The following is a 26825-nucleotide window of genomic DNA, read 5'->3' on the forward strand; positions in this document are numbered from 1 at the left end:
CTTATTTTAATAAAAATATATCACTTAGAGTCATGTAGTTTTATATGTAGCTTTTTCTCTGCATTTTTGTCTTTCGTACACAGGCAAACCTGAAAACAAACCTTAAGGAGAACTCTTTTTTGGGTGAGGATATTCAGACACTATGTTCAGTGTTTATGTCTGGACAAGCAGAAACAGAGATTTTGATGACATGAATCTATCACCATTGCAAATGTGAACCCAGAGTTGTCATGGTTTGAGCTTTTGGTTCAATTATTTCCTATTTTATTTTGAAGTTCTCTCCTCATGTTTCATGTTTTGCTAATTTGTTTGTTAATTAGCCCCTGTCTATTTAAGACTGTGTTTCTCTCTTACTCATTGTCAGTTTGTCTGTTCTTCTCATGCGTTTCCTGTTCCTGTTCACCATTCAACCGTAACAGGAGTATGTGCTATGTCATATGATACTGGAGACAGAATGGATGTTGTCTATATTTAGAAAGTAACAAATGGACGATGATAACACAATGATGAAGAAGGGAGACAAAAGTGGCTGTTAACAATGTTTTAATAAAAATAGCATTATCCAGGAGGATTCTGTGAAGAGCAGTCACCTTTCTCTGCCTCGTCATAGTATGTTCTGTAACTAAGCCACCAATGACAGCATACCATCTGCTTCCTGTTTACAGCTGCACGCACATGCTTACGGTACATGAACCATGTGATGTGCTTTTTTTGGTGTTTAGTATGGACAGAGATTAATTCTTCTATTTCTTATGGTGCTAAAACCCTCATCTACACAGAGATGTTTTTTGTTTAAACCTAACTCCAAAAAAAACAACAACTCCTGTACGTGTGTGCTACACTTAAGTTCTTTGAATGGGACTGCTGTGTAGGCTCAGACAGCACACGGCCTTGTATATACTTTGAATGTCATAATTTTATAAGACATACAGTTCTAAATGTTACAAATGATAAATTAGTGCCATTTCCAGAGTAGTACAATTCTCTTACAATGTCTCATAGTTTTCTTAACTGCTGTGCAATGTTAGGTTGTCTTATAAACCTTCTCAGCCTCAAACTGGATTTCCTGCATCCTTTGTCATTGTCTAACCAGTACTTGAAATAACGTGCCCACACCAGCACAGCCTTCTACATTGTTTTAACACAGGGCTGTTTTCTGTATGAAGGCCCAAATCCAAATTGGAAAAACATTCTGACAAATTGAAATGTTAACATTGTCCTCTCAGTGATGGAGTGACTTACTGGAGTATCAATCTCTGTCTTCAAAAAGAACTTGAAGACCTTCAGCTTCTGAGAGTATTTACTCACCTGATATACCTCTCTGTTGTTTCCTCCCCCTAAAAGACACTACATTCATGCACTTATGTGTAGAAACTATACTGGAGTCTGTGTGTTGGGCAGATCTGTGTTAAGATCTGTTTAAGAGTAAAAAATGATTATAAACCATGAGGCTGTTTATCCCTGGTGTTGACATGCGTCTTTGGTGATCTGATCACAAGGGAACAGATCGTCAGTTCACACCTGGCTTTAGCCGTCTCCACATGCATCTCAAGTGAGCACTTGATCGGACCTCATTCCCCGCTCTACATACAAATAAACATGTACATCACTGGGACAAACGATTACAAAGTTTTTTACACAAAGAAACAACTTCTTGTATAACATGCATACCAACTCACCTAGGGCTTCCTGGTTCATGTCATGGATTTTCTTTAAAAAAATCATGTCTGCCAGGGAGTACCACCACTGAGTGTTTCTGTTTACACCGTTATCACAGGTTTCAACCGCCCGGAGGAGGAGGTTTGTGCTGGGCCAGAATGGGCACAAGAGCCAGAGCTGGGTGAGCGAGCAACTGAGGCAGGCTCAGAAATCTCTATGGACATAACGACAGAGGTCATGAGACTGAAGAGGATGTTGACGGAGAAGGCTAATAATCAGGTTCCACCGATCTCCCTCTCTCTTGTTGTCCAGTGGACAACCAGGGCAATGAAAATATATAATAAAAATACAAAATACGTTATTATTTCCTAACTGTATGTTTAGTTTTTGTCAGGTGTTAATGGCATTATGTGTTGGCTTGTTAAAACAAACAGCCAGTGGCAGAGCTAATGCAGCGGACTGTGAGCCGTAGTTTCCCTGCTGGTGAACACACCTACTGGTTGTTGCAGCTGAAGCGTCTTTGGGCTCGTTAGGTGAAGCAGACAGGATGGGTGGTGGAGCAACGCAAGGCAGCCCGCCCTACAGACTGCTTGCTCCACCTAACTAGCGTAGAGTCACTCTTGCAGTGAAAAGCATCTCCAGAGAATGATTGATGAGGTCAGAGTGTTACTACAGCTCAAACACTGCTGAGAACAGACATTCCTGGAGCTCAAGCAGTAAGAACAAAACCAATGAAGCCAACCAATCAGAGGTGGAGTAGGGCGAGTTTTATAAGAATTGTTCTGTCTTCTTGAGCTTCTTGTTCGAACAGAACAATACAATGACAAGTAAAGGAGCAACAGTAGAATGCATCATACTGATTTCTCTTACGAGCAAAATAACCACATGATAGGTTGGTAGGTATTGTCACAGTCCCACGATGGTGGGACTGTGACAATACCTCTTTTTTTTTTTTTACCTCTTTTTTTCGCGATATCGCAAAACTCGGTATGTCTTTACAACCCTACTGATCATGCATGTTTACTTCAAGACATCAAGACAAAAATGATAGAGATTCTTTAAATTCCTGTTGTGAGCTCTGCAGTACTGAGAAATGGTCCATCTGAAAGACTGCACTGCCAACTATTCACTGGTGAAAGATAGAGCAATAATCTCAGTGACCCAAGAGGTTGTGGGATGCCGTTGAAGACCCGGGGAGAACCTGTTTTTATGGCATCAGTCATCAGATTTATACTTCACAGTCTGGGGAGCTTTACTTACAGGCCCACATCTGGAGCTGGTTGTACCTTTACCGCCTACCCTCCTTCCCCCAGCCTCCCCCTCAACTCCTACAACTGGAGCGATGAGAGTCAAATTCCCTTGTTGCTAAACAGCAGCAAACAGGACATCGCTTCCAGCTAGCATGGATTTGGTATAGGGGAGGGTGGAGGGAGGTAGGACTGGAGCTGGAGGAGAGACAAATGTATAGAAGGCAGAATCTGTTTTGTGACCAAATGCCAAATTGCTGAACAGGTCAATAGGAGTTTTCTAGAAAGACGTGTCTGACAGTAAACAGTGCCCACACTGCTAGTCAAAATGCTGCATTATGTAAATCCTCAGTGAATGCCTTCACATTCCATTCATGTAGCTATTTTAAACAAGGTTAATCTACTGGTAGAAGGATTTAATAGGGATATTAATCTGTCAGCAAAGGCCCACACATACACCCATAATTCTGGCGTTTGGAGCCTGTTTTATCACCTGCTATTGAACAGTCACTGAGGTTCCTCAATAGTGTTTAGGATGATGAAATCCTTTAGCTCCCACTGAATTTGTACGGAAGTGGATCAGGCTGCAGCTTTTGGCGAATAACAGGAGATAATCAAACAATAATCAAATAATACGGCTATACGAAATCCCTCACATACTCCCACCACACAAATTTAATACCTCCCTATGGTCTTTTTTCAGAATATTACTGTCTACATTTGGCCCTTTTTTTGTAAAGGTTTAACTTTTCTTTACTTTAAAGTGTCACTGTTAGCCTCTCCTCAATGCTGTTCCATGCTTTTTTGTCAAAATACTTTGTAAATGGTTGTTGTTATTCTCGATTCTCGATTCGATTCTGTTTTCAATCCATATGTGTTTTGTGTTGCTGTTTGGTCAGTTCTCAATTAGTTTAAGTTTCCTTTTAAAGTAATATTACTGGATATAATATGTAAGCTTGCTGCATAAAGATGAGAAAAAATAAAGAAAAAATGACTAGACGTTGTTATATGTTTGAAGTTGTGTACTTACATTATCCCAAATGATTCCAACAATGTTCAAACCCAGAGAAATCCACAAGTTTAGTTGAGGTAACGGTGCCTTTCATTTGTTCGCCTGTCTCCGGTCTAACTTCTGGGATAGAGTGAATAAGGAAGACAGCAATGACATTAAACATAACATATTGAATATTAAAACATAACCTCGTCTGTAAACAATTGTGCCTAGGTTACAGATAGATTTTCATAAGCAGTGGTGGTGTTTTCATGGTGTGATAACCACCAGTGATGCAAGCTTGACCACCAGATCATTTGTGTTTATTTGCATTACTCGTGCCAGAGTTTATTCACCTCAAACAGCCAGATTACTTCACTGTACATTTGCCATAAGCTAGTGAGCGATGTGTGTGTCAATATGTTTGAATTCAGGTCAATCACCAAACTCAGCACTCACCAAAGACTTTGCTTATATCTCTTCTTTTCCCCTCTCCTCTCTGTAGTCTTACATTCATGAAGTAAAGCACATTTCACCTCCAGCTCATTTGTATTTTTATAAAACAATCACAATGCTCTTGGGCAGGGCTGAACCCAGGATGCAGCAAGGAAGGCCCTGCAAAATAGTGATGAGGGGGAACTTGTTTTGCATAACAGAAGGCGAGTTCTGTCATTAAAATGGTTAAACCCACGCAAAAGAAAAGAAAGAGCCTCTAGCTTCTAGCGACCTGGTTAGTATAAGAGTAACTTGCCACTTTCAGCAAGTTATGCAAGTTGCAAGCTCAAAGAAAGGTTACATCCCCTGAGTCAGACCAGTCAACAACTAGTCAGCAGTCAACATTACAGTACGTAAAGTCCCGACAATGGAGATCACCTCTGTAGATACCCCACTTAGGGTTTGATAAATGGGAGTGAAGCTAATTCCACTTTTTCATCTCAAAACTTAAAAAATCAATCTATACGCCCTCCTCCTGTTGGTTAATAGCTGTGGATCAGAGCAGAATTTGACAATAGCCAGTTGTGTTGCTACAGTGAATTGGCATGAAGCAGAGTAGTTATACAAGGACCTGCATAAATCAGTGATGAACACATGGGCAGTTCAGTCCACTAAACAAAGCCCTGTGTAGTGCAACAAAGCCTAAAAAGAAGGATTTAGTCCCTGTAAGGCACAAACATATGGAAGTAGGCAGAGTGCTTTAATAGTGTCATCCCTCCCTGCTCTGAACAAATCTATAAAACTGCAAATTCCCAGTCTTCTCCAGAAAAGTGGCAAACTGCTTCCACATGTGCTTTTTCCATATCCCGCTGCTATTCTGGAATTTCGTTTATGTACATTGTCAAACTTCTCACACTGTGAGAATAAAGGCATAAAAGCAATTAGGGGCCAGGGGGGAAAGCAGAGACGAGGGGGAGGACAGCGAGGCCTGGAGGAGCTGGATGTGTGGTGCCAGGGCCTGGTGGGGTTTGGGGATGTGGTGGTTGTGTATATGTGTGAGGGGGGATCCCCAGGACAGAGCCCGGATCTGGCCTTCCATTCACACAGGAAGCAGAGTAATAGTGGGGCTGCATCCTGTTTCTGGAGGATCCTCTGGACTAACAGCTTCAGGCTTGAACACATCTGACACCACTATTCCCCAAGTTTCATCTCCAACCACCATGTCCCTGACATCACACAGAGGTCCTGAGAACATGCAAACACAGGAAAGAGGCATCTCACTCCAATGTCTACCCCGTTTCCCACTTTTTTTCACTGAGGGGTATCCACAGGTTTCTTCATATATTGGTTTTTCAAAGTCCTGTAATTTACCTAGAACTAAATATAAGACACAATTAGCTTACTGAGAAGAGTATCTTATGGGTGAAAATTGACATTAAATATTCAAGCTAGGCTTCACAAGTCATTCTAGAAGTATTTTTTGTTATATTTGCAGCTGCTTCAGGCCGAGCAGCTCTGGAGGAGAGAGTCAGGTGCAGAGCTGGATCTTTTGGAGGAATAAACACCTGGAGTCACTTTGGATTCTGCTCCAGATCCACATATGTGTCCGCAATTGACGGGTGTTTATGTTCTGTAATGTTGACTGCTGATCAGAGCTTGAGGGGAAATGTACTTTACTTCATCAGCATTACATTTCAGAGAGGAGAGGGGAAAAAAGAGAAGGAACCGGAGTCTCTGGTGAGTGCTGAGTTTAGTGAGTGGTTGACCTGAATTCAAACACACAGACACCCACACTTTGGTGTGTAATGTGTAATGGACTTTTGAGGCAAATAAACACTGAGATTAACACGAGTAAACAAATGACTCACAGTCAAACTGGCCTCTCTGGCGGTGAACACATCATTTAACAACCACCATTGCTGATGGAAATCAATCTGACTTGACTCAGGCACTAATCTTCATGTACAACATAATGTTTTAAAGTTTTCTTCACATTATGTTTAGTCTCATTTGCTGTTGTCTCTGTCCTGTAAGTAGTGAGGCCAGATGAAACACACAGTTACTGTACTTTCAGTTACCTTGAGAATTTCTCCGGTTTAAACATTGTTGGAAAACATTTGGGATGATGAAGGCATGCAACTAAACAAATTATCCAAAGGTCGACTTTTTTTTTTAGACATTTAAATGCAGGAATCTTACATGTTATATTGTTGAGCGAGGAAAAAAATGCCCAAACTGTGTCTTGATTTTGCAGGTTGACATAAAACTTGTCTTTCATTTTCCAGTACACCACTGAACCACACATTCCCTCTGTATGCTCTGCAACAATGGGCAGCCCTGTGTCTCCATAAGAAAATGAGAACAGGCTATTCAGAACAGGATAGGGCAACTCAGATAAAAAACATATCCTCATTATATGAAACTAAAAGTAAGACAATACAAGCAGTGGAGGGAGGCAGAGCTTTAGGGGTGGGGGTTGTTGAAGAGGTCCAGATGCAAGGAGCGTGCACGACGAGCACACATGGACGAGTAAGAGGACAGGCGGATGCCTAGAGAAAGAAGCTGCCGCCCACCTCCCATCAACCCCCCACCATCAGCTTCTCTTTCTCTGCTCTTCCCAAAGAGAGTTGATGACGAGCAAAAGGGCAAAACTTTCCCCAGGCTATAATTAGCAACCCTCAATTTGACTCATCACAGTCTCAGTGCACTGTGCATGTGCGTGTTTGTGTGCAAGCTATGTGTTTAAGCCTGATGGAGCTATCAAGTCTTTGGGAGCTTTGGGATGAAGTCAACTTCTGCAAAACAGATGTGACTTGTAGGAGCCATGAAGCGTCTCACATTAAAACGAGCAGCGTATTATCAAAATGTTAGTGTTGTTATGTGCAGTGATGCAGTGTAGACAAAAAGTAGTGAAAAATATCATCTGTCATCAGCCCTACAAACAAAATGAACCTGCATAAAACCAGTCAATAATGTTTCAAAGGAACAGTTCACACAAAAAATGAAACTTAATTTGATAATGACTGTATTTTCAGTTTTGGGTGAACTGTTCCTTTAAGTCATTATGAGCTTTGCTTTCTGAAATGCTAATTTGTAAAACAAGCACACTAAGATCCATGTTTGCTAAATGATTGTGTTCTGAGTTTGATTTTCCAGCAACACAGTTCATTATGCAACCCTTTTCAGTCAGCCAACACCAAATTTAGAATGAAAATTGAATGCACCACCAGGGACAGTTTTTAAAATGTTCCACTACAGTGCAAAACCATAATGGTGACACACGAAATGATCACTGTGAAGGTTCACACATCTCAAACCAATTGTCAAACTATCTTGGAATGAAGTATAACCAGTGGCTGCCTGGAAGATGGAAAACTGTCCCAGATTTGTTGTTAATGGGCTAAAACATGTATAACCATAAGTTATGTATTATCCATTAAGCCTTTACGTTACCAAAATGCTATATCCACTAACTCAGGTGTTTTGCATCAGTATTACAGCCACACTTTAGCATTTCTTTGGTTTCAAAAATTCAAAATTTCTGCGGAGCTCCTTGAGCTCTTTTAAAAAAAGTAAGGATTCCAAGCAAAATTTCAGGCTGCAGTAATTAGGACTCTCCCTGGTTCAGGCAGAGGTATAATTCATATTTAAGTTGAGCAACAAGAGCAAACAATTATACTCACATTCTTTATAGAAAACACACATTTTCATCTTAATAAGTTCAGGAAATTACGTTCTTGGCATATAAGCAGACGGATGCTTGGAAAAGGACTCGGAGGGATGTGTATCCTCAGCAGTGTATCTGCATTCTCTTTATATATACCTTAACAAACATCGGTTCCATCTAGGTTGAGTCCTAAAGCAAACTAATTAGTGTGTTTTAAACTATATTGCATTATTTGCTTCAGACTTTGAGAGAGTTAATATCATGGTCAACATGGTGTGCCTGTGGGAATGCTTCACATGATGGTCCACTCATTGTTCAGTATATTTCTGTTGCTGAAAGCTTGGGCCACAGATTATGAAAATCTTCCTCGAGTTTACTGATGAGACATTTAAGGGAACAGGGAGTTAAGAAAATATCAACTAACATTATCAACAGAGTGAAGAAACAGCAGTGTTGATGTTTTGTCAAAGATGCCTATGTATGTGTGTTGCAGAGATATCTAGCATGCTAACCAGCTAGCCCCGGCACGTCTCATAATAACACTTTGTACCTCAAGAAGTGATAGTCCAATAGCCCGCGTAGTTGCAGCTTGGAATATAAACAAAATGAACTCACACAATGTCAAGAAAGGAAATGTTTTTTACACCTATTTCCTTACTGAACAGAACAATACAACAACACACCTTTTTTCAAGTTCCTCTCTTTTTTCCGAACTCAGACACCTTTAATAATATACTGCCCGTTCATTTTAGCATGAAGATTACATAATGAAAAGATTTTGATAAGAATTCTGAAGGTATACGTTAAATGTATTGTCATTTTCTTAAATCACAAGTTAATCACAGTGTTAAAACAACTGGCTCAAAGAAAAACACTCCACTGTTTACCTGCACTGGCTGCTGCTGCTTTGCCACCTGCCATGTCCAGGTAAGTGTTGTAGATGTCCCTCAAGGCTTACAGGGTGGCAATGTGCGGCACAGCTGAGGAGGAGAAAAAGACAGCTGATAGCTGACACACTGACATCGAAACTCTGAAGAAATATTTATCTGCACAGGTTGACTCAGTTGGAAGAGACTGTTGTGGAATCTGACTGCAGAGACGAGGTGCCCGCGACTGGGGTGTTAAAAACATCGGCATGGAGTGAAAGGAAGGAGCTGAGGCGGCACAATAATGACATGATCAGACTGCAGCTGATGTCTCTCAGTGAAAAAGGCACAGATGACCAGTTGATTCAGAAAATCGTCTTGCAGCCAAAAGGTGATATGTTGTGCTTCAAAAAGACAATCAAAGATTGAAGGAGGACACTGTCTACTGAGATGCCTCTGGTAGTATTGTAAATAAAAATGTAATAAATACAAATAAGAGAGCACACCTTTTTATATCTATGAAGTCAGAAATCCACTCAAAGGATGCTCCCCTGTCTCTGTTACCTGTGAACACACCATAGATCAGTGTCTTGTTCTTGGCTTCTTCATGACAGACAGAAAGTACATGGGCCAAAAATTGGAGGAGAACAGTGATGTACATTTATGATGGCTCTGTAGTTTAAGTTTGTATGTGGCCTTAGTCTCAACCAACAAGTCTTACAACATTGTGACAGGACAAGGAAAGGAACATGCACATGACCTTCCTGTCCTTCATCGCTGCCTAAGCCATGTGATGAAAAATGCAAAGGCCCTGCAAAAAATGGTGAGTGATGTCTTTCGACTGAATGTGATTAAGTTTTATTTAATTTGAATATAGTGGGATATTGATGATCATAATTCTGAAAAAAAATGTCTCACAGTGCTGCAAAACACTCTATTCTGTGCATGCATTTGTTCGGGCTGATGACCCAGGCTACGACTCTGAAACAACTGGATGAAGTTGTAGTTAGTGCTGCCGTGGTGCTGTCAGGTCCATGCAGTGGTGAGAATGTTGAGAAACATTTTTAAAACCCTCAGACCCTTCTGACATCTGCTGCACAGACAGTCATTGAAGACTCTGTGCTAGGTAATGCACTTAATTGTTAAGTCCTGAGTCCTTTCAGTTGTTGTTCATGTATGTGGGTTTTTCTTGTGTGCTTGGAGGAATTCACTTTTGTAAATCAACACAGCGTCCCTGACACTACATTTTATCAAATGGTGGTTTGGAGACTTTCTGTCTATGTATTGAGTATTCTGACATGTTTGAGCACCCCTACAGTCAAGGCAGTATATTAGAAGAAGAGAGAAAGGTTATGCTTCCTTTGCCTTGACTTCTTCCTCATATGAAACTCAGCCTTTCTCACCATGAATGTACAAATTGAACACGACTTGTAATAAGCTAAAAGCTAGTGCTTTCTTAGACTTGAGCCCTGATGTCATTCGTTTTCAAATTGCACCATTATTTTTTAAAAGAGCTTTCCCATGCTCCATTTGTCTACTTAATACAGCACATCTGGTAAATCCATTCTCCTCTCTGGCTTTCCTTGTGAAAAACAGTCTGTCGTCATTGCAGCTACGGAGGGGGGAAGCAGTGTGGAGAAGTGCAGCCTCTCGGGTGAGAGGCATTACAGCCTTGAGTGATGGACTGCCTCGGTGCTGGACGAGCTGGCCGGAGCTGAGAGCCAGTGGAACACATTGTTATGGCAACATCACAGTGAGTGTGTTTAGACTATGCTGTGCAGTGAGGTAATGCCTGTGATGTAACTTCAAGGAAGCAAACAGGAGAGAGGGGAATACGGACTATGGGGGCAATGGTGGAATTGGCACTAATGTTTGCCAGACCACAGCACACAGTGTTTTGTAGGGAACAGAAACTGAAGAGGAGAGGCAAACCCGCCCATTAACAAAGCTAGTCCAGGAAAGTTTTAACTTTGATTTGTTTTCCCAAGTTCCAAATCACTGTGAGACTGCAAAAAGAAAATAGCATTAGTCACTGTGTGGTGGAGCAACGCAAAAACAGGTCCAGCTTTCATGTGTTGACTGTCAGTATAATGCAACTATTTTTTGCAGTTTGGTTTTCTGCAAACCCAGTATTTTTGCATTTAAAGCCAATACATGTAGTATTTGAAAATGTCCAACTTTGGCTCCCCCCAGTGGTAGTTTTAAAAAAATGACAGTGTTTGAATGTACGCCACAAACTCCTGAAATATCAATATTTATTCAAGCATACATTTTGAATAGAAAAAAATAAGGTCTTACAATCGAGACAAGCGAATTCTCTGACAACTTAAAGACGTCATGTGTAGCGCGCACAGAGGAAAATGTACAGTCCCTGCTGTAATAAACTCTGAGCTGTTGGCAGAAGGTCTTCACAAACCCTTGTAAACATGGGCTGATCATAAAATTGACATCACATAAGCTGCGTTTGCATGGACCCTATTATCCCACTAATAATCATAATAAACGTATAAAAATGCCTCATGTAACCACCTCAGTCGGAAGAGACTGATCCGATCTGAATACATTTCCAATCAGAATGACAAGCAAACCTTTGATGATCTGTTCAGTAGGAAAATACTGCCGTCGAACAACCATGTGAATCTGATCTTTTCTCTCTGGTTTGAGTCAATATATTTTTTCTGGGGGTAACATTAGGGAGAGGGAGAGACTGAAAACACCTCCCTGAGAACCTCTGTGCATATCAAAAAAGTTATATTATGATTAAATACTTTGGGACATTTAAAGCACATCTTATCTGATTGCTTTATTTAGCATCCATGTAAACAGTTAAGTTGGTGATCTAGTAAGATTTTAATTGGATTGAATAAATACTCTCCATGTAACCACAGATTTGCAGCCCTGAAACTACATTTTTGCTTAATTTCATCCGTTACTGACTGTTATCTGGTCAGGCTGATACAACACATCAGCTACAAGTTACTTTGTAGAGCACATGAAGTCCATCAGTGGAAGTCCATGTGTGGTTTGTGTGCAGCAGGGTCATGTCATGTTACTGAGGATGTGACACAAGGTGAGCTCATCAACTGGTTACTCCTGATCATTGGCAGTAACTCGTATATATTGTAGAATTTAAAGATATCATGAAGTGTTTTTATCACAAATGCATCGTATGCCTTGCTCTTTATCCCACCTGCCATGGTTGTATAAAACGAAGGAGGAGTTTCTGGGTGCCAGGCCTCACGATTACTGTACAAAAACTCAACTTTAAAACTGTATTCAGTGATGTGGATGAACTGGAATCATACTTTATGGAGCTATATAGCTTTACTTGTTGTAACCGCTAACTACGTTAACCTGCAGCCTTCCAATGAACACCTCCGGGCGCAGACTTCAAGAACAACGGAGGCCAGTTAAAGTACAGTACCAAGACAGAGTTTTCTGTTGGACACATGCCGGTAGCTTTGTTGCTAAAGTAACTGCTAACTTAACTGCTGCTAAATTTAGATGCTGTTAGATTGTAAGCTTGCTGTGCAGCTAAGTTAGCTGTCCTATTTGTTGACTCAGGGTTAGGGTGCCAGGAGCCAAAAACGGCAAAAAATCCGGTTTAAGTCCTGGTATATTCCCTGTCGTCAAACCGGCCCCCATCTTCTCAGAGGCTGTTTTATTCTGACCCGGTCTGGCTGTATTCACTCGCTACCAGTCCAGGGAGCGTTGGCGGACCACTAGCTCCATGATAGGGAGCGTAACGGACATGAAGCACTATTGGCTACTGTAAACACCAATCAATATCTATGACAAGTCCCCCCTTGTTGCCTGTTTTTACAGGAAAGACTTAACTATGCTAAGGGAAATAGAACTCCAGTAGCCCCGTCATGGGAACTTTAAGTTTTATGTTTTTCATATATGAGAGGTTCATTTCACCTTGTGTGATATTTGTACTTTCACTTCTGCCCTGTGCCCAGGATGTAATAAAGATGTAAACAACCATGAAAGAAATATTGTTCTGTTATGTTTTCTTGCCAAACAAACCCTATAGTAAAAGCTTGGCAGTTATTGTGTATGTTAGAGAGAAGGTTGAAATATGTTCTGGGATTTCAGCATACTGCATAAAGGGCCCTTTGATACTACATATGCACACTTCCAAATACACTAATGGCATTCTAGATAATCAGAATGAATGTTTTGTCAATCTTGCAGTAATTATCATCTCTCTCAGCAGTCCATTATACAAGCTTCGTGGACTGCTCAGGCTGCTGAACATCTGAACTGAAGCTGCCCCTCCTGAGGCCTTTCTGCCTGTTTATTTACTATTCCCAAAAACCCAGACAGAAGCTAAATCACTGCAATGCCTTTGCAGAAATAGAAATATGTGTTTCGTAACTTATGTCAAACATAGCAATTCTGCTTGTGTTGTTTTGAGCGCTGCTATTTAAACTTTGCTTTCTTTTATCCCACTCGCTGGTTTTCATGCTAACCATAGCGTTTCTTCCACCATCACAGCACTGGTGGGAGTGCGCAGCCAATTCCAGAAACAAAATTGCCCAGGAGAGCTTTGCTCTTCGTTTGTCTGAGGAACCCAGAGCTTTTCTATGGGTGTGCCGTCTCTATTTTGCTCCACTCGGGGACTGAGCTGTAATTGCTTGTTTAAGGATAATAACAAGGGAAGACTCTCGGAGGAGCCCTGCGCCGCAATCACCAGCCTTGAGGCAGGCACCGCAACCGCAGTGCAGTGCGACGGAGGAGTGGAGGATGAGGGGGAGGGAGAGGAACAGAGGAAGAGCGAGACAGACTGGGTAGTAATTAAGGGCTTATTTTTTCTGCCGACTGAAGAGCATCTGCACAGCTCTCACCTGCTCAGAAGGGATTGTGCCACTGTTTGTGCGTTCACTCACGCTAGCATGCTTCATTTCTGAAAGGCTGGCCTCTGCTGCCTGCACTTTTCCCCAATGAATCTTTGACAGTGCATGTGAGAGTGTGTAGGTTTAATGTAATGCAGGGATGGCAGCCAGCGCAGGCAGCAGGTCTGTCAGACAGAGGGAGGTAATTAAATTAAGGGTGGCACTCCGGCAAGCAGCAGGCTGAATGAGGCATGGGGGATTTCAGCATGATCCCCGGGACTCATTGTTTTCCCTCTCTCAGTAACACAGAGTAAGCCTACTTTACCCACTGGGCTCACAACACATCATAGGTAGAGCAGCATGGGAAGACAAACCTTCATAAGTACACATGATCACTATCACATTGAAATTCATACACATAAGCCATCTGCTTAGACTTAGAATAACAAATACTTTCTGGTGCACAGTACAATGTTCACAGTTTTCAGTGACCCATACACGGAGACTGCTTCACTGTTGCTAACCTGAGAGCAACAACAGGGTTCTGCTGTGAAACATCACACCAGCATCCCTTCAGTCTAACACTGGGAAATAAAATAGTAATGTAATACAGGAAGATCTTTCAGTTGACATACTCTTAGTTATAGCATGTAAGCATGTGATCATCTGGTGACCTAACAAGCAACAACTAGGCTTGCCATGGTGGCCGACACTGTCAACAAATGCCGAAAATGGCAGTTGTTTTGCTCTGTGGACACTTTTTTGATGAATGTTAGCAGTAAGTGCTAAACTCACTTAACATATTACATTTCCTGTGACTAGCATCCCTTCAATAAAAGCAGCTGAATTCTTTTAATGTGAAACTACAGCAGTAGGAAATGTTCAGTTTGCATTAGCAGTAACATAATACAGTGGTCTACAGATGGTGAGCGCCTTTTTTGTAAAAAGCCCTTATTAGGGGAAATTTTGCCACCAAGGCAGATTATTATGATCACAAGGTGTGTCTTCAGATTGCTCGTTTGTCAAAGCAAACATCCAAAACACAGAGATTTCCAGATTATCACAAGGCAGAAAAAAAGCAAAGTTTCACATTTAGAGGACTGCATCACATATTTATGCTTAACATTATTTAAACACCCTACTCGTGGTGTTGTGCAAGGTCACACTTCACAGGAGCTGGCTCAAACTTCAGTTCACACAGATTAAACCAATAAATACCAGTACAGCGGTATAATACTTGAAACGTATTTGAAGAAAAGATGTATTCCTAGACTTTTTTTCAGCACTAATGCAGAGATCAAAGTCTTATTTAATGTGGTGGATGCTGTATTAAAAAAGCCGTCCCCCATTACATCTAAATTCAGGGTAAGACCTTGGTGGTTGACTATGCTAAGTTTAATGGTTCATGTCCCTTCTTGTAATGTCTGTTTCTTTTAGATTTGTGCACATTGTTCTGGCGTCCATGGTATAATTTTTTCTGTAGGTCCCATAGAAATATCTTACACAATATCAAACTGTGAACATGTTCTTTTGAGATAATGTTGAACTTGGCGACCTCCTGCATGTCACCACCTTTTAAACACAGTTTAATTTCTGGTACATCATCAGTTCAAGTGCTGGACTTACAGTGAACAGACATGACTGTGGAGGACCAACACAGATGGAGTTCAGCTTCTACTGTACCGCTGAGGGTTAGGGGTGTATTCTGCTCCGACAGCTGGTCTTGGAGCAGGGCCTTCACTTTAACAATGGTCGGGGCTCCAATGGAGGAGAAAAAGCCTTAAGGAGGAGAGATTTACAGCCCGTCTGAGATGGCACCTTGGCCCAATTTCAGCATTTTAACACCTCCAAAGAAAGAAAGACAGACGAAGAGAGGAGAAGGAATGAAAAAAAATAATTCTTTAACAGCTCAGCATACTAACCATTGGTTAGTTACACAGAAGTCATCCTTGGAAACTGTTTGGAAAAGGGCAGGCACCTCAAAGAATATACTTGGCAGGTGATTGGATGAACTGTTTATCACTGTCTATCACAGGCCAAATTCACCCAATCAGATCAGAATAAATCACACGACTCTTGCTAAAGCAGATGGAAGAAGAGAGAAAATATCTTTTCAAGCCATTTTATGAAAATGACTTTAACACAAATTTGAGCTTCAGAAAATGAAGCTTCAGTCTGAGATCTCAGAGACCCTTGCTGTAAAACCTGCTTTAATACTTTAAATTTTAATCTGCTCAATACTGTGATACTTCTTTATGCAGCACTGCACTTTCCAAACGTGAAGTAAGTTGCTTTTATTGGAGTTGTATGTAAGTTTGTCCATAAGACCAAGAGTTCCACCTGTCTGGGGTCTATTTAACACCAAACAAAACAAAAATAATAGCATGTTTGCTCATTAATAGCTCATATTACTTAAAAAACATTAAATGTGTCCTTAATTGGTTTAGTTACAATGCTTTATGGTAATTTCTTTATTTGTCATCTTCATCAAATGTGCAAGCCCAGTCTGTGGCAAACAGTACTACCCCTTTAAAAATGTTGTACTGAACATATTGTGTTTTAGGCACACTTCAAACCACACTGTTTTGAGAACTTGTTGCCATTTTAATGTTTTATGGTCCTTTTCCTTATTGCTACAGGAAGCAATCACTTCTGGTTTGCTGGTGTGGCATATGACGCCTGAACTTTAACTGAAGTCCAGCAGTGAAGTTGCTGCACTTGGTACCACTCCACTACCCCTTGTAACTCTGTGCTGAGGCGCAAGGAAGAACTCGAAAACAAGATGTAGAAGTATAACTTGAAAATGAGATTGAGTCTGTGCATGACATTAATCCAGATCATCTGAAGTCTTTTTTAGAAATAATTGCTAAAGTGTGCTTACCAGTCAGAGGAAGTTTTAACAACCTAACAAGCAGAGCACACATTGGTCTTATTAATAGCTTATGGCTGAACCATAAAGCTTTAGAAAATATTAATCAATAATAAAGCCACTAGTTAGGCACTAGTTTGCCACTTCAACAAGCTTTCCTATTAATAAAGTGTGTTCAGAATTGATTTTTTGTTTAAAAAGGTGAGTGTATACAGCATTGTTTACCGTCTGCCAGACGGCAGGCCATCTGAGCGAGGCCTCAGAGGAGACATTCGCATGCCTCCAGATACTCCATGGTAAATAAATGAGATGTACAATTTGGTCCAACTGTCACAGCACACTTGGGGTTAAAGGAGGAGGTCTGCTTACCATGGTGCCCCCCCACCCCCATCCCCCCCAGAGGCCATGTTATCAAAACATGATGGCAGGGGGTGATCCAGTCGCTCCTGTCACTAGCCAGTCAAGCAGGTGTATTCTTGCACTTGTCTCGCTTTGCCTTGATCTATGTTCCCCCTGCCACGACCCCCCTCCCCACTCCTACTCACCCACACCACTGAATACACACAGAGGTCCTATTAATCCCATTATGCAAATGGGAGTTATAAATCGCACAGGGTTTTCTCTGCTTTTCCCTTTCTGTCTCCCCTAATTCCTCCACGTTTCTCACCATGCCACCACCGCACAGGGCTTTCCTGCTACTTAATTAAGTGAGAGCAGCAGGGCGTAGGAAAAATCCATGCCAAATGCTTTCTCCGGGGGCAAAAAGAGGCGTGGGGTTGGGGCGTTTCAGCTGGCAGTGACAGATTGGCATCCAGCATGGTGGTGACCTGGACAAGGACAATTGGCAGAGAGGCTGTGAGGCCAAACACCCCCCAAAAAGCATGGGTAGATGGATGGATGGGAATACTGTTGAGGCAGCATGAGAGTTGGATGGTACTGAAACACCTCTCTGTTGCTGACATCTGCACATTAGTCACACCTATGTTTTATAAAAGAAGTTAAGTCTTTTCACTGAATCACCATTTCTCATCAACATGCAGCACTACATGTACACACGTCTTTGATAAGCCTTTAGAGCAGGAAGTCATTCAAAATTACTCATTTATTTCTTTATGCAAAACATTTTCTGCCCTTGTCATGTTCCCTTAACTTCTATTTACATGCATGCTGAACCTGGTCCAGAGGTCTGCTAATTCTAATCATTCAGTCAATCCCACGCTAAGGCTTTTTGTTCTAATTAAAAGCACTCAGACTCAGGGTAGTAACACTCACCAGGCTAATACAAAAACTGTATTACTTCTATATCTTTTGTCAGGTGGCAGCAGATACTTCTGTATCTTTTGTCAGGTGGCAGCAGATACTTCTGTATCTGTTGTCAGATGGCAGCAGATACTCTGTATCTGTTGTCAGGTGGCAGCAGATACTTCTGTATCTGTTGTCAGGTGGCAGCAGATACTTCTGTATCTGTTGTCAGGTGGCAGCAGATACTTCTGTATCTGTTGTCAGGTGGCAGCAGATACTTCTGTATCTGTTGTCAGGTGGTAGCAGATATTCCTATTTGTTGTCAGATGGCAGCAGGGTGAACAGACTGTGGCTAGGTGGGTGTTGTCTTTTAGTATCTCTGGGCTCTGTGCAGACATCTCACTTCACTGATGTCACTGATGCTCTGTAGATGGTACCAGTGATGTTCTGGTGGTTTTAATCACCCGCTGTAGAGACTTCCTGTCCAGGACGGTGAGCAAACCATGCCAGTTTGTGATGTTTCCAGTCAGGATGCTTTCTATTGCTCCTCTGTGAAAGTAGATGAGAACTTGGCAGCCAAGTTTCATTAAGAAGTTTTTTTGTTTTTGCTTATTTTCACCAGGGTGGTGATGTGTGATGACCACGACCATGACCAGGTTCTCTGTGATGTTGATTCCTAGGAACCAAGACAGAGAAGGGAACATTTTTCATGTGTTAAACTGATGGCCTCAATATTGAGCATTTCTAATTACAGTTGAGGTCAAAAGTTTACATAGACTTGTAAAGAACATGTATATCATGGCAGTCTTCGGTTCCAATGATTTCTACAGCTCTCATGTTTCTGTGATGGAATGAGTGAACACAAACTACTGTGACCAAATCTGATGGATCAAAAATATACATACAGTAACTTGAATGATCAGTTTAGGTGATTATATAAAGTTGTGTGAATCAAATGTTTGTTTGTTTTTATTTATTCATATGCACAATGATAAAAAAAACAAGAATTATATTTAATAATACAAAGGCAAATAATTGTGCAGGAGAGGAAAAGAAGCCCAAAGGGCTTATATGAATTCCTCCCCTTCAATATAAAATCACTAAAACAAATTAACCAATAGAAAAAAAAAAGAAAAAAAAAAGATACAAAAGAAAAGACACAATAAACAAACAAACAGAGAGAGAAAAATATCCATAAAATTACAAATTCATTTCGGTTATACTAGACATGAGTATTGTTTTGCCTGGATAGAAGATACCTCACCAGACTAGTCCTAAACATTTTGTAGGATGATATAAGCTTAAGAGACCTATCTAAAGAGTTCCAGAGTTGGGGGCCATGGAATTTAATACAAGATTTATGACTGGAGGTACGACAAAGAGGTAAATGAAAGTTCTTCAGGCCTCTCACTGAATAAGAGTGAATATCTGATGATAACAAAAAAAACTTATGAAAAGTGCCTGGAATGTCTTGTTTGTAATGAATGAATTTAAACATAAACAGACATGTTTGAAACATATTAATAGAAAAAATTGATAAAAGTTTAAAGTTGCTAAATAATAGTGCAGATGGCACTTGATTAGTAGAATTTGAAATCATTCTCAAGAATCTTTTCTGAATTGAGAATAACTGATTAAGGTACGAGGAATATGAAGCACCCCAAACAATGTTACAGTATGTCAAATATGGATAAATTAAACTGTGATATAATGTCATAAGACAGGACTGATTAACTAAGGAAGAGACTCTTCTGATAATGCCATAGGACTTCATAATTTTTTTGCATACATACTCAATATGGTTTCCCCAGGACAATCTTTCATCTACTAATATACCAAGAAATTTTGCACACGAGACTTGTTTGATTTCAATGTTATTAATTTGCAGCTTTGAGTCCTGCTTAGGAAAAGTTTTATTTTTGTTTCTAAAAAGTATATAATTTGATTTGTTTACATTCAAGGAAAGCTTGTTCATCTGAAACCATCTTGAGGCGTATTCCAGCATGGTATTGGCATTTCTGATTAGACATCCAAAGTCAGAGTGAGACATGGCAAAGTTAGTATCATCCGCAAATAAAATGGGCAAAGAAGACTCAGACAATACAGCAAAATCATTAATAAAAATTAGAAACAGAAGGGGCCCAAGAATTGACCCTTGAGGCACACCATAGTATAGTTTTGCTTTCTTAGATTCATGACCATTAATACAAACATATTGTTCTCTGTTACAAAAGTAATCACTAAACCATTTGATCACAACATCTTGAAGACCATATCGGTGGAGTTTTGACAGGAGAATATCATGGTCAACTGTGTCAAAGGTTTTTGAGAGATCCAAAAAAATACGAATAGCAAACATATTTTTGTCCAGAGCAGTAGAAATTTTATCAATAAGTTGCAAAAGAGCCATATATGTTGAGTGCTTTTTGCGAAAACCATATTGGTGTTTGTACAATATGTCATTATCATTGAGGTGTGAAATAACTCTTGTGTAAACTAACTTTTCGAGGACCTTGGAAAAGCACGGTAAGATAGAAATTGGTCTATAATTGTTAAAGACACTGGGTTCGCCTTCTTTAAAAAGAGGTAAGACCTTTGCCACTTTTAGATCACTAGGGACTACCCCAGTCTTTAGTGACACAGCAAAGACATGTGTTAAAGGTTTGCTAATGAAGGGAACTACTTCCTTTAGGAGCTTAGCCTTGATTTCGTCGTGACCCGCTGCTGAATTATTAAGATTTACAATGATGTCGATCACTTCATTAACTGTGGGTGTTTCGAAGTTTTGGAGGGCAGGGAAGACACCAGTAATATTATCTGTAGGGCAGTTATTAGATGGAGAGATTTTCTTGGCAAAGGTGCTACCAACATTTACAAAGAAATTATTAAATTCATTTGCTATGTCAGAGAGATTGGAGAATGTGGACTTGCCATCAGTAAATTGGGATGGAAATTTTGGATGTGCCTTTTTCTTGTTTAATAGTTCACTAATAATATTCCATGTATTTTTTATGTTGTTAGTAGATTCTTTGAATTTATCAGAATAATATTTCTTCTTTGCCATACGAAGTAAATAAGTGAACTTGTTTCTATATTTTTTATATGTATTAGAGTTATGTGGAGTTGGATTTGAAATAAACCTTTTATATAATCTGTTTTTCTTCCTTGAGGATTTTAAGAATCCAGTAGTGAACCAGGGTTTATTAAAACCATGTCTTTTATTGATTTTGAGGCTCACAAGTGGAAAACACTCATTAAATACGGTCTTGAACAGATGAATAAAAGATTGATAGGCTTTGTTGGCATCATGCTGATCATAAACATCATCCCAATTTACTTTTTCAAGCATTTCTCTAAAGCGTTTGATGTTATCTTCATTAAATTTGCGGAAACCTGTTCTGACATTTGGGCCCTTATGTTTGAAAGTATTACTTGTAGTGATATGAAATACAGGAAAGTGGTCAGAAATGTCAGAATATAATATTCCTGAGTTTACTGGATAATCAAATGTGTTAGTTATAATGTTATCAATAAGAGTGGCTGTTTTACAGGTCATTCTGGTTGGCTTGTCAATAAGAGGAAGAAAATAGGATGAATATAACACATTTAGAAAATTAACAGTAGAAGAATGGTTCTCAGTATTGATAAGATTTATGTTAACAATACTGAGAACCATTCTTCTATGTTCTTTGTAGCATGGCCTCTTAACTTCTTCTGAATGATTCTGATTGATAACCGTTGGTGACTTTTCTGGGCCAGCCACAAACACTACAATATGAAAGTCTACGGAGCTCAGCATTGATCTGAGAAAGCACATTATTGATTTGACCAAGTCAGGTCAGTCAGTTGAAGCCATTTTAAAGCAGTTAGAGGTCTCAAGATCAACTGTACAAACAACTGTAAGTATAAAGTGCATGGCCACAGTCAAGTGTGTTTTACATCAACATGAGCTGAGAGGCTGCCGTGTTAGAAAGAAGCCCTTGATCCAGACACAGCACCTTAAAGCTGGACTGAGTTTGCTGCTGATCACATGGACAAAGAAAAAACCTTCTGGAGAAAAACTCTGTGGTCACATGAAACAAAAACTGAGTTGTTTGACCACAATGAGCAGCAATATGTCTGGAGGAGAGAAGGTGAGGCCTTTAACCCCAACAACACCAGACCTACTGTCAAGCATGGTGCTGGTAGTATTATGCTGTGGGGCTGTTTTGCTGCCGGTGGATCTGATGCTGTCTTTTTTATTTTTGAAATCATATTAAACAATAGTTATTCATGTAAGTCTAGAATTTTCACCATAAAACAGAATTGCATTTTTGTCAATCACCGGTAAGTTTTACATTCAGATGCCCTTCTACTGATGGAAAAAGCTGTGTGTGTTTTCCGTCTGTCTTAAATTGATTTGAACAATTAATTCTCTCTTCATCTTTGGACGACTCAATATTCTGTTTCATTCAAAACACGAACATGATGGTTTGTTTAGTTAATCGATAAGTCTAGCCTGTTAACTGCTGTTCTCAGATACTCCCATGAAACTGTTAACTTCCCCATAGATCCACAATATTCTTGGCACTGATCAATGATCTTAGATCACTATTGTCAAAGACATATTCATTTGTCATAGACACTAGGTGCAGGAGAAATGGCTGCTGCAGATGGTTGCCTAGAAAATGCACCAGCTGACGGACTCAAATGGTTTGACACAAATCCATTGATGACAATGGCTTAGGGACACAAATGAAAATCATGTCATATTGATTGGGTATCCGACATGTTGGGGTTTCAATGGATTCTTTTGAGGTTGTCGATAATTAATCAATGGTTCTTCTTCCCTCATCACTCCTGGTCGACTCTCTCACTTCCAGCTGCCAACACCAATTATCATAGAATAAACAGTTACAGCTGCATTACAAGGGGAGGTGTACCAGTGTAAATTCATGGCCTTCAGAAAAACTGTTAATCAGTAAAGTTAAATTAACCCATCAGTGTAAGCCAATCAGAGGCAGAGCAGGGGTTTTCTACCTTGACGTTATTGTGAACAAATTTGTGATGGATCTATTTAGAGCCCAACCCCGACCACCAAAGTAAATGTTGACAATGTATGTGTCTGCAAACCATGAATATGTTGAAATTTACAATATCTTTGTTCTAACTTTATGTTTCTTGAGGTTAAATTGTCAATTTTATATTGACAACACTGTGCTTATTCTCTGGTTAGGCGTAAGCACATAAATCACTAGGTTGGGGTTAGAAAAATATGTTTTGCCTTAAAATATCTGTTTTATTCAGCACAAAAGTGGCTGGAAAATGTCCTGACTCCTTGTTAAAAATATCCAGTGGTGTCACACTTACAAATGTTGAAAGACTGTCTGAAAGAATGGTTTCTGGTAAATGTAGTTCAAAGCCAAGCCGAGGTGATAAAAACCTGTGTCTATTGCAGAGTCAACTGACAGGGGTTTAAATGCCGAGTTTACACATCCCCATTGCACACAAAAGTCCGATCTTAGCGGGTTTAAGTGGGATTTTTGACCAGTAGAAAAGGGGTATTAGAAGCATATGGCCACTGACTAGGCTGTGTTTGATGTATTTGGAGGGATGTAGGCTGGGTATGACTCATACAAATATGAACATAGCTGGTTTGCAAAACAAACATTTTATTCTGGCGACTGGGCTGAGAGAGCCACAGTGAAATGGACACTTCTGGGTTCTTTTCCTGAAGTACTGTAAATAAACTGTATTCAAAATCCTACTGATGTTTGTAACAGTGTAAGTACAGCCTTGTAGCATAACCTAATTCTATAGTATAGTATGCCATGTGGTTCATTTCATTTATCAAGATAACACTTGCAATGTTTTAAAAAAATCTAATATTTTTGTTTATTCAATATATATTATTTATACATATATGAATAAATATTATTTATTTAGCAGTCTTTAAAATGTATTTCCTTCACAAACTAAACATCACACCTCCAGGCGAGTCCACAAGCAAGTTGAGAGGTCTCAGCTTAGCTACAGTAGTTTTTCAATTAACCCTGCCAGTTGTGAAGTCAACAAGCTTCTGGCACCAACTGTGGACATACTGATAAACTCCTCTACTTTCTGCTGTCAGTAGCCAACTGATCAGTTTAGTTGATTTACTTAATTAAATTTGCTGCGGTATTGATTTGTGCCCACTGACTGTAAAAATAGTGAATAAAGCCACCTTGATACCACCCATGGGTTTCTGAAGAGCCCACAAGCCCAGCTGTTTAACAAGCTGGAAGCTAGCAGCTAGGGCTAAGTGAATTTCACCTCACATTAGTCGCATGAGTTTTACCATGGGTTTATTTGCCCCAAATAACTGGAATGTCTTACTGTAAAGTACATTACCCGCAATATAGCAAGTGCCAGCAGCAGGCAAGGCACAGAGTGTGTGTCTGCCTGTGTGTGTTCAGTTTTTTCTCTGACCAGAGTTAGCACTCACCAGATACTCTGTTTCTTCCTTTCCTGCATAGTCTCTTCTTTTTACCATGTCTTCTCCGGTTACACCCCGCCTTTCCGAAACCCCGCTGTTCCAAAAATTGACTTCCATTCTTCGTAATGGCGGGGTTTCCCATTTTTTCTAAAGACCCCGCTATGGAAGGCTGTCCCCGTCTTCTCCATATGCTCATAAAGTCAGGTACATCTCCCCGCCATTCATCAGTCAAATAAGTAAGTATTACAGTGGATTTCAGTGGATTTTGGCACACAGGCTGAGAAGCGAGAGTGAAGATAAATCCAATAATCACACAAATGTAAAAAAAAACCTATTGTTACAAGAGTAGTGTGTGTGTAAGGTGTTTGTGTGGCAGAGCGAGAGTTAGCGAGGGTGCGTCTAGGACAGAGAGCCAAGTATGGAGCGACTGGATGAAAGCAGGCAGTTAGCAGTTAGCCTTGCAGTTTAGTAGTGATTTTGATGTACTGTGCTGATTTAAGTTGTCAGTGAATAAAGCTTGCAGCTTCTCAAGACCAAGGTGGTAAAGTGAAGGGGTTAGTCCCAAAGCCATTTCCATGTTTCGCCACTGCCGGCGGAACATGGAAAGCTCCTTGCCCGTTTACGAGCAGACAGGTTTGCCTCTTTATGGAGTTCTCTGTCCTGATTGAATAAAGTGGGCAGGGATACCAGAGCATTTATTTTCTCTTAATCTGCACGAGTGGGGGGGAGCAGAGACACAGGTGACTGACCAAACAATCTACACTTACAGCAGCTTTAGGCCTTAATATAATTTAAGGTACAGTACTTCTGCATTGGCTTAATTTTTTAGCCCCAGAGGTTGCGGCTTGTTTGAGCCTCTGGCTGGCTTTTTTTTTTTTTTTTTCTCAGACCAACCACATCCGAGGCTCATGATTATAGACATCTGCTTTCTGATGAACTGATGACCACATCCTATTAACCACTGATTGCTTCAGTTTCAGGATTCTGACTCTCCCAATTAGATTTTCATTCATATAATATCAACATTTTGAACTGATGTGCATGGAGCACTGGAATATCTGGACTAGAGGATTGTCCAGTTGTTATTTAACTCAGATTTCATATCTTCTGCTACTCCTTTCATTTTCAGGTTGTTAACATTAAGCAGGAAAACAAAAAAAAAACAACAAAAAAACATATAGGCTACAAGTCTTATTTATGGGACTATATTTATGATACATTTTGTCCAGGTGAAGGAAGCTGTGAACTACTGCTGGTGAGTAAGGATAAATTGTTGATTCAGTGTTTAGGCATTCTGTGGGGAAAGTTATTTGAAATATTTAATCTTGTCTAGATACTCTTTGTGTCAATTGTTGTGAAACCATTGAAGCTAAGTAGCTATCAGTGAGTTTCTGCCAAGTCAGGTGTGTTGAATAGGGTTGATTGCAGGGCGGAGCTAAGCCTGCATAAAGGAGCAGCCAGCACTCTCTTGTTCAGATACATTTTGTCCAGGTGAAGGAAGCTGGTCATCAGGATGATGTGATTTTTTTCCATTTTTTTCTCTGCTGCTCTTAACACCAATCTGTTGGTTCGCAGCAATTCAGACAGCCAGGGAGGGGGAGGAGATGAGATGATCCTCACAAAGGACGCGGCGCAACTCCTGGTCCAAGCACTGGTCATCTCCCGCCTTGACTACTGCAACTTGCTCTTGGCTGGACTCCAAGTCTCTGCGACTAAACCGTTGCAATGTATCCAGAACGCTGCAGCGCACCTCGTTTTCAATCTACCCAAATTCTCCCATGTGACCCCCCTCCTCCGTGACCTCCACTGGCTTCCTGTTGCGGCCTGCATCCGATTCAAGACCCTGGTGCTGGCCTTCAAGGCCGTCAACAGAACTGCACCCATCTGGTCACCAACACTGGTCAGACCACACGCCCCAGCGCAAGCACTTCGCTCTACTATATCAGCTGGCCGGCTGGTACCACCATCGCTGAGAACAAACAAAGGCCGCTGGATCAAAAATATACATACAGTAATTCTAATATTTGGTTAAATGTCTCTCAGCCATTTTCACCTCGGCTCCACAACACTGGTGGCAAGGCCAACTGAGGAGGTAAAAGATACCGGCTGCAGAGTTATCGATTGTGGGCCATAAAGAAGGCTACAAAATCAATATCGAGTCAGTACATTCAAAGGTACATATACAGTTAGCTACACATCCGGACAACGTAACAAACATGCGCAACGAGTCACAAAGGGGTTTTACCGTAACTTTTGGTTACTCTTAAGTACTCTAACGCGTTACTTTCCTCAGTAGATAAGACAGTAACGTAATAAGTTACTTTTTAATGGCAGTAATCTTGTAATGTAATCATTTACATTTAGGGCATTTAGCAGACACTTTTGTCCAAAGTGACTTACAATAGTACATTTGTCACAAGAAAGAAACCACAATCACCGTCGATAAAAGTAGAAAAGAAAAAATAGAAACAATTTTCAAGCCCTCATCTGAGCAAAGTAGCTGCTATTTATCAAGGATACCTTAAAGCAGGGGTGTCAAACTCATTTTAGCTCAGGG

This window comes from Pagrus major, chromosome 7 (assembly GCF_040436345.1).
Source record: "Pagrus major chromosome 7, Pma_NU_1.0".
NCBI lineage: Eukaryota > Metazoa > Chordata > Actinopteri > Spariformes > Sparidae > Pagrus > Pagrus major.